Here is a 20,081-nt window from a genome sequence, read left to right on the forward strand (position 1 = left end):
CAGAACTTAGATGTGGAAATGTTCAGGTTTAAAAAGTTCAATGAAATGCTTTGCTTTCTGAGCTTTAGTTTCTAAATACATGCTTTCTAAACTATCGTTGATGGGTTAAATAGAAATGTTAATCATTCCATTTTGGTTACATGTGTTGTTAATGTTGGTCAGGTGTGGGGTGTTTGGCAAAATTTTCTCCTGTTTTATAAGGAAAGTCATTTTGAATTTGAAACGCTCTTAATAATTCTTGAGGACTTTTTATGGCTATGAAGAATCTTTTCAGCCTGTTGAGAAAGTGGAGAAATAGGTAAACTTAGGCTTAAGGCTGTGATCTTTTTTTTTTTAATTGGAGTTGTCAGATGGAAGCCTGCTGCTTTTTTTGGTTGGTTGTGTTGGGGGGGGGGGGTGCGTTCCTTACGGCAGATCTGTGCTGTGCAGTTACTGCTCTTAGGTGTCGTATCTCAGCCATGTGTATCTTGTGAGTTCAGACAGCTTTAGCTAATCAAATTACTACATTTTTAAAGTATGGCTTCAAAACTATCAATGTTTATCAAAACATGACAGCCTTCTTTCACGTAAGCACAAAAATTTAAAAATGCAAACACTTTCAAGGTTTTTATGGGATTAATCATTTAAAAATTGGATAAGTACACTTTGGTTTCACACGATTTTGCTGAGTTCATGTGTGAGACATTTGTGCTGCTGAACTTGTAGAATGATTTATCCTTGAAAAACCCTTCCTAATTATCCCTTCAAGGTGAAATCTTGAAGCAGGTGAAGCATCAAACTAAATGACTCTAGGGTGTTTAGTGATGGGGAGACAAACTTTGACCTACTTAAATATTTAGGAAAAAGTGTCTTTCCTAAAGACACTTTCAGACCAAAAAGAAAAAGAAAAAAAGCCAGGCATCTTTATTTGGTAAGAAAATGTATACTATCTTGACTTTTAAAAAGAAAAACTGCTTTATTTTCTGAAAACATTTTCCTGTGGGATTGCTTAATATGAGTTTCAGTTTCTACTTTTGGTTGACTTAACTAGTGTTACTGTCTTAATGTTATATGGCAATCTGATAGTCAATTGAAATGAATGTGGTTTTGTGTTGGTATCTTATGGGTTTGAATTTAGTTTTTAATGTACTTTATTGTTGGAGATGGAAATGGATAATTCAGTTTGGACTACTTTTTGACATTTGCTTTCAATTAAAATGTATTAATTAAAAGATAGTGAATATAAATGTTTATTTTTAATTTTTTTAATGTTAGAGTTTGATAGTTTGGTTTTCATGAAACTGATTTCACCACCTAATATTATATTTTGAGCAAGTTATATAATTGGCTTTTAGTTAACATGTCTTGGTTATTAACTATCATCGGACCGCCTATAATTAATATATTCAGTATATAGTTTTAAATTTAAACCCATTACTTTATAAAAATATAGTAGTTGGCACATAATAACCTCTCAATAAACAGTTGATTATTGCAAATCAGTGGGAGAAATTTCTTCTCTTGAAGGTACACAGCTTGTGTTTGCTAATTTTAGCACTTGTCAAAAATATTTGGATTGGAAATTACTGAGCTTCAAAACTTGTGTGAAATGCAGTTGCTAAATATGTTATAGTGTATGAGCACATAAAGTTAAACCCTCAATGTTTATTATGTTATTTTTTTTTTTTGGGAACAAAATACAAATTATATTCAATGACCACATCAAAAATATTTTAGGTGAACATTTTAAAATTGCTTTATATACCATATAAACCAAATTCTTCGGTATCTTTCAACTACTTGTGTGTACACACACACAGATGAAATAGTCTCCCAACTTAATATACTTTGCATTTACTTAGACTTTTTCCTGTGCATCTTGACTCAAAAAATACTACCTTCACTACTGTGATGGTTTCCTGAAGCCCTATCTTAGATTGTAAAATTATGCCTTATAGATAGCTGGTGAACCCTGGGCCACTAAGAGTGAGTTTTGCAGCTGTTATTTATAGCCTAGGGCTCAAGTTTTACTAAATTGACTTGTTATAGCTATATAACTAATCTGTTGACATAAAATGTCTGTAGACAGTATATGACGTATTTTTCCCAAGAGTTTCAAACTTCAGGTTTTACTTAATGGATATGTTTGTATTATGAGTAAACCACTCATGTAGTGACTGAAAATCTAAAAATTCAGATTCTTGGAAGGCTGCTATTTGGGCAGCCTTTGAGAAGTTGTTAAACATTTCAGGTATGGTAGAGAGTAATAAAAATACTTTTATTTGACTTTATTACATTTTCACCCTTATTTTTGTTTCCTAAATATGCAAACCTAAATCAATGCTTTTAATTTTTCTGAGAGAACTCTTAGTAATTGAATAAGTTGGCTTTGAAGTTTTACAGTTAAGTCATTTCTTTTTTTGAATGATCTAAAGGTTAAAGTGAATAGTGTTTTTGTTTTTGTTTTTTTTTTTTAATATAATGCAGTTGTTTAAGAAGTTAAATTCTCTCAACCTTCTTTTCCTCATTTATTAAAAGGGTCCAATACCTCACTGGTCTACTTCATGTGGTAAAGTCCAAGTGAGACTAGAGTTTTCAGTATGTGTAAGATGGTGGTATTTAGTTAAATTTTCCATTTAGCTCCTTTTAATAGCTCATCTTTTTTTGTTTTTAACCATCACTGCCTTTTATTGTTTGTTTCTTTAAATACAATTTTAAGTCATTACACAATAATACAGGAATGCATGTTTTTGAAAAGTTGAACTGCAAAGATGGTGGAGTAAAAAGTGAAACATCCCCCCTCACGACCTCTTCTGATCCTGCCCCTTTCAGAAAGATTCTGCAAGCTTAATTCTTTGTGTGTATCCTTCCAGATATTCCCTGTGAATTTGCATTGCTGTCTTTTTCTAGCTTTACAAATTTTCCTGGAATTGGTGATAATAGTCAATTTAGGAGTTCCTGTCTGCTAACCTTAAAATGAAGAGATTCTTTCTGTGGAACAGTAAAGGCTTATACATCTCTTGCAAGTCTAGCATTGTTTAAAGATTTATTTATGCATACAAGAACTGGGGTATTGGCCAGAGGTACCAGGGGTCGGGGTATGTGTGTGGGGTGTGGGTTTGGTGAGAGGACCAATCAGAGATAGAATGGGGAACAGAAGAGTCAGATTGACTGATATACGCTGCTGAGGGGAGCAGTGGGTGAGACAGGAGAGGTCTGCTGTGCCATGTGGGTGAGCTCCCTGTCTGGCGATCAAACTCATGCTGCAGTGGCTGCGGATAGTTTCATAGTGCTGAGACTTAACCCCTTACGCCACCAGGGAGGCCCCAAGCCTAGCATGTTTTAAATGGTTGTTCAGTTATAAGAAATAGGTTCAAAAGAAGTCATTTGCAGAATCCTGAATCATCTCACTTGATGAAAAATACCCTTCCATTTATGTATCTTTCATTCATCTGATGTTACTAAATGCACTAAGAATATAACTGCCATCACCCTCTGAATGATGTTTAACTTCATTACTATTTTCATTTGGAGAGTTACCACTGCAGTGTGCCTGCCTTTTTGTGAATATAAGTAGTGTCGCAAAATAATGAGAACTAGGAAACTGGAGTCAACACAGTCAAAATAGCACCCAAACCAGGGTCAAGTTCCTGGAAATAAGATCAGCATCTGGGGCTTGGCTGGTTAGAAAGTAAGGAAGTCTATCCAGAAAGTACTTACTAGATGAGTAGAATCTCTTGAGGCTTTTGTGTTTACCAAAAGACCATGTATCTGGATTGTAAAACTGTACCACTGCTGTTCAAAAAGCTTAACAGAATTACTGTAGGACCCAGGGATTCCTTTCACTCTAAGGTATATAACCAAATGGATTGAAAACAGGAACTCAAACAGATACTTGCCAGTGTTCATAGCAGTAATATTAATAAGTCAAAAAGTGGAAACAATTCAAGTGTTAATCAGCAGATGAGTGGATAAACGTAATGCAATAAATGAATGCAATAGAGTGTTTTTCAGCTATTTAAAGGAGTGAAGTTCTGATACTTGCTACAACATGGATGAACCTTGGAAATGTCACACTTCAGGTGTCATCTCCAAAAAATTTTTCCAAGACCTATGTCAGGATGCTTTATTCAAACTATTTTTTCTTCTAGGAGTTTCATGTGTTACGTTTCAGTGTTCAATCCATTTCGAGCTAATTTCTGTGAGTCATGTAAGATACTGTCCAATTTCATTCTTTTACACATGAATATGGAATTGTCTCAGCACCATTATTTTTTTTTTTAAAGATTTATTTATTTATACAAGCACTGGGTACAGTCAGAAGTGTGGGAGGGTGAGAGAATTCAGAAGAGCCAGAGCGGGGAACAGAACAGGCAGACTGACGAAGTACACTGTTGAGGGGTGTAGCCGGTGGCAGGAGAGGTCTGCATGCCATGTGGTACCCTTGCCCAGTGGCTGGGGATCAATCCGGCGCTGCAGAGGCTGCGGGCAGCTTCGCAACCCAGTGCTCAACCGCTGCGCCACCGGGGAGGCCCATCAGCACCATTATTAAAGAGACTGTCTTTTCTCCATTGATAGTCATTGCTTCCTTGTTAAATATTAGTAGACTATATACATGCTTTGGTTTATTTCTGGGCTCTCAGTTCTGTTGATTTGTCTGTCTTTGTTCATTCTAGTATCATACTGCTTTGGTGACTATAGTTTTATGGTATAACTTGTAATCAGGAAATGGAAATGCCTCTTGTTTGTGCTTATGGTTTGTTTTGCTCTTTGGGGTCTTTTGTCATTCCATATATATTTTAGGAGTCTTTTTTTTCTACTATTTTAAAGTATGCCATTGGAATCTTAATAGGGATCACTTGAATCTATAGATGGTTTTTGGTAGTACTGACATTTTAACAGTATTCTTTCAGTCCATAAATACTGGCTATCTTTCCACTTATTTGCGTCTTCCTTGATTTCCTTCATCAGTATCTTGTGGTTTTCAGAATAGAGATCTTTTACCTCCTTAGTTAACTTTATTCCTAAGTATTTTGATTTTGGTGCTTATTGTAAATTGAATCAGTTTCTTTTTCAGAATATTTGTTGTTAATGTGAGCAATTATTTCAGAGATTCTGTTTGGAGTAATGAAAATTTGGAAACTGTGTTGATGGTTGCACAATATTGTGAATATAATTAATGGTACTGAAATTTAACCTAAAATGGTAAATTTTTGTTATATATTTAGAAAGAACTGCTATTAAAATGTTTATCAGTATTTTGAGGAAAAATGCTTATAATGTAGGATGTAACACTAAGTGTTTAGGGTTTCTTTTAAAGGATACTAAAGTTAAATTCCTGTCATGAATCTTGAGTGCCACATAAAAGGTCACTGCTTTCAAGGTTTTCATATGGTGAGGAAACCACGCATGGATTTTGAACAGTACTTGGAGACCTGAATAGTTTTTGGAAAGTAATAAAGGCACATAGCATGTTATAAAGGTTCAGAGGAAAGAGAGATTACTTATGTGGCCTGGGTATGAGGTGTGGAAGCTGGAGCACTCGGTGATCTGGGAAGGGGGTTCATAGAACAAATGAGAAGTGAGTTGGGAAGAGTAAGGGACATCTGTAATGAAGGGAACAGTGTAAGCAAAGGAAGAGCAGAGGGAAACAGGTGTTATTGGACAATAGTGAATAAACCTGTGACTAAAAGAGACAAAATTTGTGGTGTTCCTTAGGCTTTGGATTTCATTTCATAGATGCTGGAGAACCAGTGAAACCATTTTGGTCTGGGAGTGTAATCCAGTTACTGAGTATCTGGAGAAAGATAAACAGGGCTTGAGTAGAGCTGGTTGGAACTAGGTGACCTGGAGATTGCTCATGGAGACCATGTACAATATAGTACTTAGAATGTTGCTGCTGCTTAATAGACCCTTAGTTATATATTTAAGTTTATTATTAATCATTGAACTCACAGATCTACATTGCCCACTTTAAAATTAAATCAGACAAACTTAAGTAGATTGTAAACTCCCTAAAAGACAAGGGACCATCATACTTGTCTTTTGATTCTGATCCCCTATGGTTTTTTTCCCCCCAAACTTTTCCATTGGAATAATTTCAAAAAATACAGGAAAGTTGAAAGAATTATATAGGGAACACCATCCTTCACTCTGATTCATCAGCTATTAAAATTTCACCTTGTTTGCTTTGTCTCTTTTATCCTTATATATGTATTTTGCAGAACTGTTTGACAGTGAGCCGCAGGCATCCTGATGCTTGCATGTCTTTAGATTTACAGGCCTTGAATCTGAGTTGGGCTGGCGGGGGTGCTGAGACTGGGACTGGTTTTGAAGAGACTACATGAGATTTGAAAGTTTGGATGATAAAGAACTTGGGATTGGCACGGGGAAGAGTGGGATTGAGAATCATGCTCTTAGGGATGTCTGGAAAGGAAGGGTGCCTGGAAAAAGAGAAGCAGAGAGGAAAGCTGCCAGGTTTCTTAAAACCCCGGGCGGGTGGGGAGGGGGGGTCAAGGGATTTTTTTTCTTTGGACTTTAATGTGTAAAGATTTAAAGTATAAAGTTAACAATCTGCTTGGTAGGCTGAGATTCTGGAAGCTGCAAGTAGAAAGGATGAGTGAAAATGTGAGCAGGAGATGCAATGTTTTTAAAACACAATTGTGGAGAAGGTGATAGAGTATGGAACTGAGGTCCTAAGTGGAGAGCATTTGGAAAGACTGGTTCTTGGAATTTTCAGATAGTGACGATTTTCTAGAGGATTAGAAGGATTTTGGGTGTTTGAATAACACTCCATCTCCTTGTATAGAACTGAAAAGAAGCAGCACCTTGTCCCCCCTATTATTTGGTTTGTTCTTTCCCAGTGAACTTTTTAAGTTCCTTGAGAGAAGGGATTATGTCTTTGCATCACTACAGTGTCCAGGAAGGAGTAGATAAACAATACATATTTGTTAAAACACAAAGACCTAATTTGGGTTACCCTCTTCAGAAAATAATGGAAAGAGCTCGGGAAATTGCTGTCACATTTCACAGCTGTCCATTGCTGGCAGTCTTTTTGAGTTGGCACTCAAGTAGTTTGGCAATTTTCACCTTCCTATAGTCACAGAGGAGCTCTGGACTGCAATGTGATGAAAAAGACGGGATCAATGGTACAGGCTAGATGGAGAAAATGTGCAAAGAAAATATAAATACCTTTGATGCACAAGTCTTGACTTAATTACTGTTTACCAACAAGTAAGTAGGTTTAGCGGTGCAGAATAAATTGGGCTTCCTAAGGCTGTTCCCCCAAATCCTAAAACTGTTCTAGATACAGGTTATGTTAGAGATCTGGCACTGCCTGAGATCTGACACATTCCCCATTATCAGTGGAGTGAACAGGGATTTTATAATAAGCCCATTCTTACTCAGCCTCTCTTATGCAGCCATGCTCTGAAGTGAAACAAAAGACCTAGTAAATGGTGTCAGAATATGCTTCTAATCCTCTGAGAAACTTTGCTGGAGAATTGTATGCTAGTGCCTCTTTCCTTTAAACAAATATGCAAGTGATTATGAATTGCTTTTGTAGAGTCCATGCCACACTACATAGCTGATAAACCTATGGAAGCCCATAGTGATGTCTCACCCGAGTCAGGAACATCCTGCAAAGCCAAGGATTTTCATAGGCTGAACATAATTAAAAGTTGTCACTGGATTTTGCATACTGTTCAACGGTACTTTAATTAACAAAGTCGCCAAAAATGGAATTCTTTCTGCCTTCAACAGAACCTGAAAGTGACAAAGTGAAATACCAGGGCAAAGTAAAAGGAATAGCACTATCCAACTCATGTATGGCATTCAACACTGCACTTGCCTCAGGTATCAAATCTGATTAGTGTATAATGACCTGTATTGATACTACATTTTAAATAGTAATAATCAATGGACAGGTCCCAGTAGAGTCTACCAGCATTGAAATGATGATTGCTATGTATAATGCCAAGACATTGGGTGTTTGTATCTATTTAAATTGATGGAAAATTGATGTGGGATGGACTCTACTAAGTGCTATAGAAATTCTGAAGCATATTCAGATATGCTTTTCAAATATTAGGCAGCTTGGAATGAGCTTAGAGAAAAGTTTTAGAAAGGATGCAAAGCAAAATGTCAGGATTATAATCAGGAAGCAGTGTAAAAAAATTACAGCAGCATGAATTCAGATCACATTCATCTGAAAAAAATTTTTATTGGAGGGTCTCCCCAGGTGGCACAGTGGTTGAGCACTGGGCTGTGAGGTTGCCTGCAGCCTCTGCAGTGCCAGTTTCAATCCCCGGCTGCCGGCGAGGGTCCCACATGGCGCACAGACCTTTCCTGCCGTGCCCACTGCTCCCCTTAGCAGTGTATTTCGTCGGTCTGCCTGTTCTGTTCCCCGCTCTGGCTCTGGTGAATTCTCTCACTCTGCCACGCTTCTGAGTGTACCCAGTGCTTGTATGGATAAAAAGAGAAATCTTAAAAAAAAAAAAAAAATTCATTAAAGCGTCTGTTGTGTGCTAGACATTGCTGTCTGTGTAGGTGACTGAAACAACTCTGACCTCTGGCTTGTGAAACTTGAATGTTAGGCAATACAGACAGCAACCAAGTAGAAGGATTAGTAACTACAAGTTGTGTTGGCTAGTAGGAGAGAAATTAAGTGTAGTGATGGAGAAAAATGGGGGTGGGAGGTTACTTAGAGAAGGCTTCCGATGACATTTAGGCAAAGACTGGAAAGATGAGATGAAAGGGATAGCCTTGTGAAAAGTACAGGCAAGGGCCTCCCTGGTGGCACAGCGGTTGAGCGCTGGGTTGCAAAGCTGCCCGCAGCCTCTGCAGCGCCAGTTCGATCCCCAGCCGCAGGGCGAGGGTCCCACATGGCGCGCAGACCTCTCCTGCCGCCCACTGCTCTCCTCAGCAGTGTGCTTCTTCAGTCTGCCTGTTCCATTCCCCGCTCTGGCTCTGGTGAATTCTCTCACCCTCCCACGCTTCTGACTATACCCAGTGCTTGTGTAAATAAATAAATCTTAAAAAAAGAGAAGTACAGGCAGAACACCCCAGATGGAGGGAATCACGCAGGCCCTGAGATGTGGGGAGAGACATGTAATACAGGATCATGGAAATTATGGTAGAGTCTTTAGCCTTCATTTTAAGAAAGGTGGAGAGTCATTTCAAGGTTTTGAAGGCAAGAAGTGACTTTACTTCAGTAAGATTTAATTGTCTTTTCCCACCCTCCTGCTGTGTGGAAAATAGCTGGGGAAGAAGGGAGACCAGAAAGGAGTGCTTTCCTTTCCAGGTCACTGGCTGTGGTAGCTAAGATGAACGTGGTGGTGTGGAGATGGGTTCAAACATCTAAACCTGCTGATGGATTCTAGTGGGAGATGAGAGAAAGACCAGGAATGATTTAAATTAGGTAGATGGTGGTGATGATTTACCCATGGGGAGAAGATTGGGCTATGGTATGTTTGCAGTGTTTGTGTTGGGATGAAGGCACCTTAGAACACGAATCCGTTTGGATGTTAGGTTTGAGAAAGATACCAAGAGGCGTTCAAATATAGGTGGTAAACAGAAGTTAGACAACTGGGGATTACCTCTGTAGTTCACCTGAAGAGTAAGGGGTTTGAGAAGAGGGCCCACAATGGCGACTAGGCCACCTAGGACCTAGTCTACAGGAGAAGGCAGCAGAATGGCTGAGATTCAGAAGGAAAATCAAAGAGATTGTGATGTCAGAAAATGAGTGTAAAGTATTTTGAGGCAGAGTGATCAACTGAAAATACTGTCAGGTGGAAAAGATGAAGACACAAGTAACGTTTTGATTTTACTACTTCAAATTTGTTGATATCCCTTGCAAGGCAGTTCTAAGAGGAAATGGTGTTCAAGAAGAAAAAGGTGTTTGTGATCCTCTTTCCAGTTAAAAGTTTTTATGCTGGACCTCCCTGGTGGCATGGGCAGTTAAGACACAACCTATGAGGCTGTCCTGCAGCCACTGCGCCAGGAGTTCTGTCCCCCGCCAGGGAGCTGCCACATGGCGCAGCAGACCTCTCCTGACTTGCCCGCCGCTCCCCTCAGCAGTGTATTTCAGTCAAACTGCCTGTTCTCTTCTCCACTCTGTCTTTGGTGAATCCTCTCACCCTCCATGCCTCTGGCCTGTACCCCAGTTCTTGTATGTGTAAATAAATAAATCTTTAAAAAACAAAACAAAACAAGCTTTTCTGCTGTTTGTTTAGGGAAGTGATTTAGTATTTCCTGATTTTTATACTTTAGCACAGAATTTCTTAAGATCGTGTATATTCTTGGGAGAGGATCTTTTTTGTTTTCAAATTAGTATTCTTTTTTATGGGTAGGGTTTCCTCTCCTCCCATCAGAAAAAGTAAAATTCTTTACTAGATTAAACTCCTTTGAATCCAAGTGATCCTTATGTCTGACTGGACTATAGGGACCATAAGTAAATAGTGCCGGTTCATATATCATATCCTGATGTATCCCTTTTGTAGGACTTATTTCGGAAGTATTAGGCGGTGGTTAGGTTAAATTGGAAAATCAGTAAACTGCTACTGCCATTTTGGAACTTTTTTCTTTAACATACTTTGGATTGCATTAATGTTTTGTACTCTGTCCACACTCATTAATGTATTAGAATGAGTGCATGTATGTGTTAACTTTTAACACAGTGTAAGGTGTTCACATTTAATTTTGGCTTCTAAGATTGGCTTGTTAATGCTTTGCATTGGAGGTACCTGGAATGCTTAAATATCACTAAAACACATTTTTTTAGCTAGCTACTGATCACATTTTATTAATTTGTTTTAGATTATCCCAGATGCTCCTGATCCTACTGATAATTGATTGAGAGTGTTCACCCCCCCCCCCCAATTAGTCCTGTGAAGACACATACTCCTAAATTGCTTGCAGAAAGCCAGGGGGCAGTAAGACACCTAGAGTCATTGGTGAAGGCAGTTAACAATTTCACATAAGAAAATCTCCCAAAGTGCAGACACATACATCAGTGCCCATCAGATCTGGATGTGTACACAGTAGCTTAGATATAAAAAATTGGACACCAGATTCCTGTTTAAATTTGGACTGTAGAGGACTTAGAGGAAGTATTGCATTCATATCCTAAATGATCTCACTGGTATCTTTTTAGTCAGAAAAGTCATCAGTCAAGGTACTACATTTATTTTTAAAGATTTATTTATGCATACAAGAATTAGGGTGAGGGCCAGACGTGCAGGGGAGTGAGAGGAGTCACCAGAGACAGTGGGGAACAGAACAGTGGATTGACTGAAATATACTGCTGAGGGCAGCAGTGGGCGAGACAGGAGAGGTCTGCTGTGCCATGTGGGTCAGCATCCTGGCCAGGGATCAAACTCGTGCTGCAGTGGCTGCAGATTGCTTCATAGCGCTGAGACTTAATCCCTGGTGCCACCAGGGAGACCCCAAGGTACTACATTTTTATAGTCTCAAAAAATATGATATATTTTATTGACACTAACTATTTAGCAGTGGGTTTTTACATGTTTCACAATTCAAACAATTAGAAGTTATCCTCCAGTATGTCTTTAAAATAAATATGTGTTGGGCCTCCCCGGTGGTGCAGCGGGTTGAGCACAGTGCTATGAAGCTGTCCGCAGCCTCTGCAGCACAGTTTCGATTCCCAGCCAGCCAGGGAGATACCCACATGGTGCAGCAGACCTCTCCTGTCTCGCCCACTCCTCCCTTCAGCAGTGCTTTCGGTCCGTCTGCCAGTTCTGCTCCCAGCTCTGTCTCTGGTGAATCCTCTCACCCTCCCGCACCTCTGGCCTGTACCCCAGCTCTTGTATAAATAAAAATCTTTAAAAAGAATAAAATAAATGTGTAGTTAAGGGAGAAATCCCTTATGAGTTATTCACATAACTTTGAGAAATTTCTAACTCAGTTAAAATTGATGACAGAGGGTAATTGTTTTTATTTGTATTAAGTGAAACTTCAGTCTTGAATTCTGGTGTTGGAGGGCATCCGATGAGATGGAAGCTATCCTGTTGCCTGGGCAAGTCCCTGACTGGGTCTGGAAGTTTCAGGAGACATGGTGACGTTACTGTAGGCCTAATTTGCATTGTCCTGTCTGATTAAAATCTCACTCTTGCATTTCTGACTTTGTCTCAGCCTAGTGTGCTCCCTCCCATTCCTGCCCCTTCAAGGAAGAAAAGGTGAATTTTTCTCAGAAGTTTCTGGACATGCTCCCTTAAGCCAGAGAAGAGATCATTTGTGACACTTTATTGAGATAAAGTTTGTAAGTTTAAGTGTGAGATGTACAGTGGTTTGCCTTACATATCTCATGAAATGATTACCTCGTAAGTTCACTCAGCATCCATTATCTCATACAGATTTTTATTTTTTTTTAAAAGGATTTATTTATTCATGCATACAAGAACCGGGGTACAGGCCAGAGGAGCAGGAGGGTGAGAGGATTAACCAGAGAGAGTGGGGAGCAGAACAGGCAGGCTGACTGAAATACAACTGCTGAGGGGAGCAGCGGGCGTGACAGGAGAGGTCTGCTGCGCCATGTGGGATTCTCACCGGCTGGCCAGGATGGAACGGGCGGTGCAGAGGCTGTGGACAGCTTCACAGCGTTACGCTCAACTGCCTGTGCCACCAAGGGAGGCACATACAGATTTTTAAAAAGGAAAAAAAAAAATATTTCTGATGATGAGAAGTCTGCTTAGGATCTTACTCTCTTTAACAACTCTCATATATACTGTACAGCCTATGGACATTGACCAATGACCTATGGACATTGGGTTTACATGACATCCCTATGGACATTGGGTTTACATGACATCCCTAGGGTTTGCTTATATTACAACGAAGTTTGTACCTTTTGACACCCTTCATCTGATTCCCTCCCCCACCTTGACTTTGTGAAGAGATACGATTGTGTTCTGTTTGTGAGAATTTTTATGGACCTAAACTACATAGGTATGATTCATTCCCCAACAGGTATTTACCAAGCTCAATAGATTAGTAATTATTGCCCTTTGAGTGTTTAAAAATATGTAATGTACTGAACATACTACATTTGTATCATGAGAATTCTTTGTACCAATAACAGATTTTTGTTTGTTCCAGTTAAATCTTCCTGGTAGTTTTGCAAGTGTGTTGAGGCGGGCAGGATTATCAATGACTCAGCTGGGGTGGGTGGGGCTGTCTCCTGTCTGCCCCACCTGTGTTCTCCGCAGGCTTGACTCTAACTCACTGCGCTCAGCGTACGAATCTTTGACAGCCCTGCCAGTAGTTGCATCTGTGACTGCCCCGACTTCTGACAGTGCGTGACCCTTTGACTTAAGCTGTAACCAGCTGCTCCTCACCTTCAGTCATTCATTCTTCACACTTACCGGGTGTTCCCTGTTGTGCCAGGTACTAAAGATGTGGCGATGAAAAAGACAATGTCCCTACTCTTTTTTTTTTTTTTTTTTTATATAGAGGCATGTTTTCTTTCTTTCTTTATTTGTTTGTTTTTGTTTATACAAGCACTGGGTACAGTCAGAAGCGCGGGAGGGTGAGAGAATTCACCAGAGCGGGGAGCAGAGCAGGCAGAAGGACCGAGGTACACTGCAGAGGGGAGCAGTGGGCGGCAGGAGAGGTCTGCGCGCCATGTGGGACCCTCCTCCGGTGGCTGGGGAGCAGCCGGGGATCGAACCAGCGCCGCAGAGGCCGCGGGCAGCTTCGCAACCCAGCGCTCAACTGCTGCGCCACCGGGGAGGCCCCAATGTCCCTACTCTTAAGGAGCTTACATTCATGTTGGGGGGAGGGACAGTTTTAAAAAATGCATCAAGTTAATTTCAGATCACAATATTATAAAATTAAAGCGGGAGAGTGGCATAACTAGTGATTGGGCGGGTTGGGGCCGTGGTAGATACTGCTTTGGGGAGATGGCCCTGAATGATGGCAAAGTGCTGACCATAAGAAGGAGATTTTAGGCCTGAAGACAGAAGACAGCAAACAGGTGCTGCAGGGGAAGGCCAGAGTGGTTAGAGAGTGTGAGTGAGCCAAGTGTGGCACACAAGTGTCAGGCTTTATTAATTTCAGTAGATGGTGATCGGAGAGTTTTAAGTAGAGGAGTGATAGAACACTACAGTTAGCCTAGACTTGAAGAATACGGCTAAAGACCCCAACTTATAAAAACAGAGATTTTGGAGATTTTCTTTGTAAATCTTTCCCCCTTATGATCAGAGATTCAGTAATTTTCTGTATTAAATCTGGATATGAGATGTATCAGTCCTATCTATTAAATTTAGATCTCTATCATGCCTGTTACACTCATATATTATATGTAGGTATGTCATAAAAATTACTGACATGCCACGTAAATTTATACACCTCTGAGGGAAATAATCAGCTTATCTTGACATACAAGGCTTGGTGAGTGTGAGTGGTTTGAGATGAATATTTAGCCAGTAAAAGAACTGCTCACTTGTCTTAATAACCTGCCTGCTACCTGCATTCCTCACTGTCAGCCTGAGTGACCAGGGTGGAAGCATTGGTTGGCCTTTCCCTGCTTCAGAACAGCAAATGAGAGTGAACTCAGAGAGGAAATTAGGGAACTGAGGGGGTCTGGGAGGCAGCTTACTGTACCTCATGCCAGGCCCCACTTGGTGGTTACCTGTGATACTTAAAAGATTGATCAGTATAGTACAAAGCCCCATATCTGTGTGATATGACTATAGAGAGAATCCTTTCTACTTTCCTTGATTGATAGATGCTTTTGTGGAGTAATAATTTTACCGTAATTTAAAGTTACAGTAGTTGGAGCATTTGGATGAAAGGGGACAGCCAAACACAGGTGATGAAACTAGTAAACAGACTGGAGTAGTGCTGTATTCAATCCTAGGTGTATATTTGAAGCTTCAGTTTCTAAAACTCAGTGTTTGATTTTTTTCAGTGCTCTAGAAACCTTTTTTCTTAAAGGTTTATTCATTTATGCGTACAAGAACTGGGGTGTAAGCCAGAGGTGGGAGGGGGAGTACATTGAGAGGATTCACCAGAGACACAGTGGGAAGCAGAACAGGCAGACTGACTGAAATACACTGCTGAGGGGAGCAGCAAGTGAGATAGGAGAGGTCTGCTGCGCCATGTGGGTCAGCTCCCTGGTCGGGGATCGAACTCATGCTGCAGTGGCTGGCAATACCTTGATAGCACTGTCTTTAACCCCTGTGCCACCAGGGAGGCCCCAATTTCAGCATATCTTAATAAACCATTACAGGAGATTTTGGGTTGCGTTGATAAGGAATTATTACATCATTTCTTACAGAAAGGTAATTTTTCTTACTGAAAGACCCATTTTTTCATGATCTCTCCCTTTGAACTAGTAATAAACATCTTAGAGGCCCTAAGAAAAATTTTTCCCCATTTATCACACATGACAATTCAAAATTTACACATTCAAACTTCTTGAAGGGGCAAAATTTCAATGCAGACATGTAACATGGGTATTTCCTCAAATGGAAACAGCCCAAATAATTCAAATTGCAAAAAAACTTCAATAATTTATATTTGATTTTAAAACGAATTTTATTAATTATATTGTGAAAGGATATGAATGTGTCCAGTATTTGGATATTCACTTTCTATAGAATAATGAAGGGACAGTAAAAAGCTTGATTTATGATAATCTAAACAATTCTTTAGACTTAACCATACAAAACTTAGTTTCTGGTTCATATTCTGTGCAATGGAAATTTCAAAACTCAAAAGCTTAAATAATAATGGTAGCAGATAACCTTTGTGAATATGGTTATTATTCTCATTTTACAGATGAGGAAAATAGAAGCTTAAAATGATTTAGTAGCTTGCCCAAAGTCACTGAGCTCTTAAATGGGGAAGCTGGTATTTAGGTCTTCACTTAAAAGCCCGTGTGCCTAACCATCATGCCCCACTGCCTCTTAGGGCTATAAGAGCTGAATTGTAGACCTCACTTCAAGTTATTACTGCCTGTTAACCTTTATTCAGCAAAACTGTATTTAAATTGAAAAAAGACAATCATTTCTTGACATAGCTGTTGCTAATGTGTCATCATACTGGCGTCTGCCTCTGGATGTTCTCCCACATGGGTTTGATCATCATGGTGTTCTCTCTTTTTTTTTTTTTTAAGATTTATTTATTTACGCATACAAGAGCTGGGGTACAGGCCAGAGATGTGGGAGTGGGGGAGAGAGGATTCACCAGAGAGAGTGGGGAACAGAACAGGCAGACTGACTGAAACACACTGCTGAGGGGAGCAGTGGGTGAGACAGGAGAGGTCTGCTGTGCCATGTGGGCTTCTCCCTGGCTGGCTGGGGATCAAACTCATGCTGCAGAAGCTACGGTCAGCTTCATAGTGTGGTGCTTAACACCTTGCACTACCAGGGGGGGCCTCTATCCTGATATTCTTTAAAGCTCATATAAAAGTTACTGATCCCACATGGCTCTCTATCATCTGTGCTGTGGCACTGTATACACACACCTCCTAACACATTTATCATATTTATAGTCATTTGTATTTGTCTCTCAAAGTTTTTAAAAATCTGACTTTTTTTCTTGTGCCTAACACCAGGAGATACATTTTAAGTTTGAATGATTATGGAAACAGATTATAGTTATTAGAAACAGATTATAGTTCTTAGTAGTGGTTGTGTAAATTTACCAATGTATTTCTTTAGCTGTTAACATCAGTTTCTGAGAAATTAGTATTTAGTTGAACTCATTAGAGCACAAATAAAGTCAGTTTCATTCTTTCATTGTTAATTTGTATATATGGGTGTGGATATTTATCCTTAAGATTTTAAATATAGATTTAATTTTTAAGAAATACACATTATACTTAGTGATTGAAAATTTAGATAGGTTTTACAATATGGGTAAATGGGAACATTTGGATTTTTCACCAGTGCTAGTTGAAGCATTTGCTGGTAAAGACACTGGAGTTGCTGCTTTATAGATGGTTGTAAATTACTTTTGCAATAACGTGTGACAGCCATTATCAAAAAAGACTTAAATTTTTATGACTAAAATTCAAGCTGTGCTTTGTGTTTGTGTGTCTGTAGCTTTGAATTAGATTGTATGGTAGAAATATAACATGGACATAATGCTGCTAATGAACAAGACGGTGTGCGGTAAGGTTCATTAGTGAACTCAGATATAATGATTTGATGATTTTTATCACAATTCCTTTTCATCTATACCTTGTGTGATTGTGGTGATTTCCAGTCTTGTCCCTGTCCCAGCACACCTGAGGTAGATGCCCCTCTGTAACTGGGGTTGAGGAGGAGAGATAAGCAAGTTTGCCTGGGGGAACGTGGGAACTAAAACCCCTGCAGCAATAATAACAAAGTGTTGATGGGTGTGTTGGCAGCCTGAGGGGCAGTTCCTCTTTTTTACCTTAAATGAGGGAGAGAAGTGCTGGGGTGGAGGGTTTATAGACTTAGGGAGTAAAAGGGCAGTGGTAGAGACCTTTGGCAGCTTTGAAGTGTTGAGATAAGCCTCTCCTGGTGCAGTGGGTTGAGCGCAGCACTGTGAAGCTGTCCTCAGCCTTTGCAGCGCGGGTTCGATTCCCGGCTGGCCAGGGAGATTCCAACATGGCGTGGCAGACCTCTCCTGTCTTGCCTGCTGCTCCCCTCAGCAGTGTATTTCGGTCGGTCTGCCTGTTCTCTTCCCCGCTCTGTCTCTGGTGGATCCTCTCACCCTCCCGCACATCTGGCCTGTATCCCAGCTCTTATATGCATAAATAAATAAATCTTAAAAAAAAAAAAAAAGATGAAGGTGGAAAAAGAGACTGAGATGAAGGTGGAAAGGGGTCTGGAAGAGAAATGACACATTTCTGGAGATTAGAAATGAAGTCTTGTTTACTTTGCAATGGACTTAAATTTGCTACTTTTTACAAATAACATCCGAAAGAAGCAGAAAGAAGTTTTCCAAAGCGTTTCTGACCATTGAAATGGGTTGATGGCTCTGCTAGAATTGCATTCCTAGGAAGAGGAAGCACCAGAATTTGCCATTATTTTGGAATTTCCTTAGAGGAGCCCTCACATTGGGTTTGCATATGTTTCCCTGGCATTTTTTATTACCTAACTAGCTTTGCACCTGGAATTTTGATTTTAGAATTGTGTAAAAGATATTTTTTGCCAAGTATCTTTGGTGAGAGGCTGTGTGTGTGAGAGATTTACTCTCTGGCCCTTTAGAGCCCTAATTTCTTAAATGCAGGCACTTGATCTCTGGGCCTTGCTTATTTATTTTTGACTTCTGGACCAGTCACCAAGTTTGGTAATTAAAATGAAAGGGTCCAGATGACACTGATACTGATAGTTAACAAAATGGAAACTAGAAGAAATCTTATTAACTTTTGGTAACTGGCCATTTGAGTTTCTTCAGTAGATTTAACTACCTAGCAACAGGGACCATGCCAGCCACACCCAGCACAGGACTGGGAAATAGTAATTGCTTAGGTGTTTGCTGTGTGAGTAAAGTAAAAGTAAAATGAGTTTCCTGAAAAAGGAATACTTATAAAAATAGGATTCAGTTTTCAGATCTCTGTCCAGGGAATGGCATAGATACAAATAGTCTGTGTCTGTTGGAGTAGATGAAATATTTCTTGCAAGGGTGATAGGACTGTATTTTTTTCCCCCTCGGGGACTGAAGACCTAGAAAGATAAAGTATTGAAGTTGATTTTAACTACTTAGCACCACTTCTCCCCCCCCCCCGTTTCCTCCTCCTTCCCCCCATGTCCACATGCTAGTACATCCTTCTACTTATTTTCTATAACTCCTTTATCTTTCTTAGCAGAGATAAAATGGAGATAATTACTTTTTTATTTTGTATTTTTAAATACAAGTTTTGTGCTGTTCCCAACCTAAAAAAATGCTTATTTTTACTATACTTGATCTTAGCCAAACAACCGAGAAGCGATTTAAAATACGCTTATTTTTAGATGTTGTGTGCTTCCCTGGAAAGTAAGCTATTTGATACCCATATATAAAAAAGTAAGACATCTAATAGGCTCTCCCACAGGGGAAGATTTGTTTCCTAGGCACCTCTGGAAGCAGCTACATTAATTAATTTAGTTTGGTTTATTATTTTTTAAAAACATTTATACATACAAGAACAGGGGTACAGGCCTGAGGTGTGGGGGGTGAGAAGATTCACTAGAGACAGAGTGGGGAACCGAACAGGCAGATTGACTGAAATACACTGCTGAGGGGAGCAGCAAGTGAGACAGGAGAGGTCTGCTGTGCCATGTGGGTCACCTCCCTGGCCAGGGATCGAACTTGTGCTGCAGTGGCTACAGATAGCTTCATTGTGCTGCGTCTTAATCCCTTGCGCCATCAGGGAGGCCCCTGATTTTTTATTTTAGATGATAAAATATTTCCCCCATTTTTAGATTATTAATACAGTTAGGTTTGAAGATACAAATACAGAGTGGTTCAGAAAGCTGCATGGGGTCCGAAAGCCATCCTGAAACAGTAGTTAAATAAAGTGTTAAATTAAATGCAGGATGTCAGAAAGCAGTGGCACCATTAGCAAAATGAGAGGGAGGGTACTTTCTTGTATTTTACAGCAAATTTTGTTGTCTTCGTATAGTATAGTTATGACTATGAAGGAGACTGACTTAAGATGCCAAAAGTTTTATATCAGAAAACTTCAACTTTTTATAGATGAATTAACTCTTGGTCCATATGCAGATATTTTTTGAAATGTCTTTGGGAAGGTCTTTACAGTGCATTTATGGGCCCCACACAGCTTCATTATTATATAGTCACACAGTTACCTTTGCTATAATAAAAGCTTGGATTTGATTCTCACAAAAGTGAATTCAACTCTTAACTCTGTTTTCTTACTGGCGCTATAACCTTGGGCAGATCACTTAATCTCTGGTAACTTCATTTTCTCATCTGTGATTGGTGGTGATAACCCCTATCAAATTCCCCATCTGAGGGCAGATATTTGTTCATCTATAGGGTGATATTCCTATATGTCAAAGGATTTCAACTTTCTTGTAATCCTTTCTACAGGAATTTGTCACTTGTTTCATCATCCTTGTAGCTCTTTTATATTCAGTTACTATGGAGATGTAGCATTAAAAATA

The 20,081-nt window shown here is 39.6% G+C and overlaps 1 protein-coding gene across 1 annotated transcript in view; it reads left to right on the forward strand.

Annotated features, from left to right (window-relative positions):
- LOC119257280 (ubiquitin-conjugating enzyme E2 E1) overlaps nt 1–20,081 on the forward strand; it is a 59,079-nt gene that overhangs the window by 5,841 nt on the left and 33,157 nt on the right. The gene's annotated exons all lie outside the window — the stretch shown is intronic.

The sequence above is a fragment of the Talpa occidentalis genome, unplaced genomic scaffold (genome assembly GCF_014898055.3).
Source record: "Talpa occidentalis isolate TD23 unplaced genomic scaffold, MPIMG_talOcc4v2.1 talOcc4.10, whole genome shotgun sequence".
NCBI lineage: Eukaryota > Metazoa > Chordata > Mammalia > Eulipotyphla > Talpidae > Talpa > Talpa occidentalis.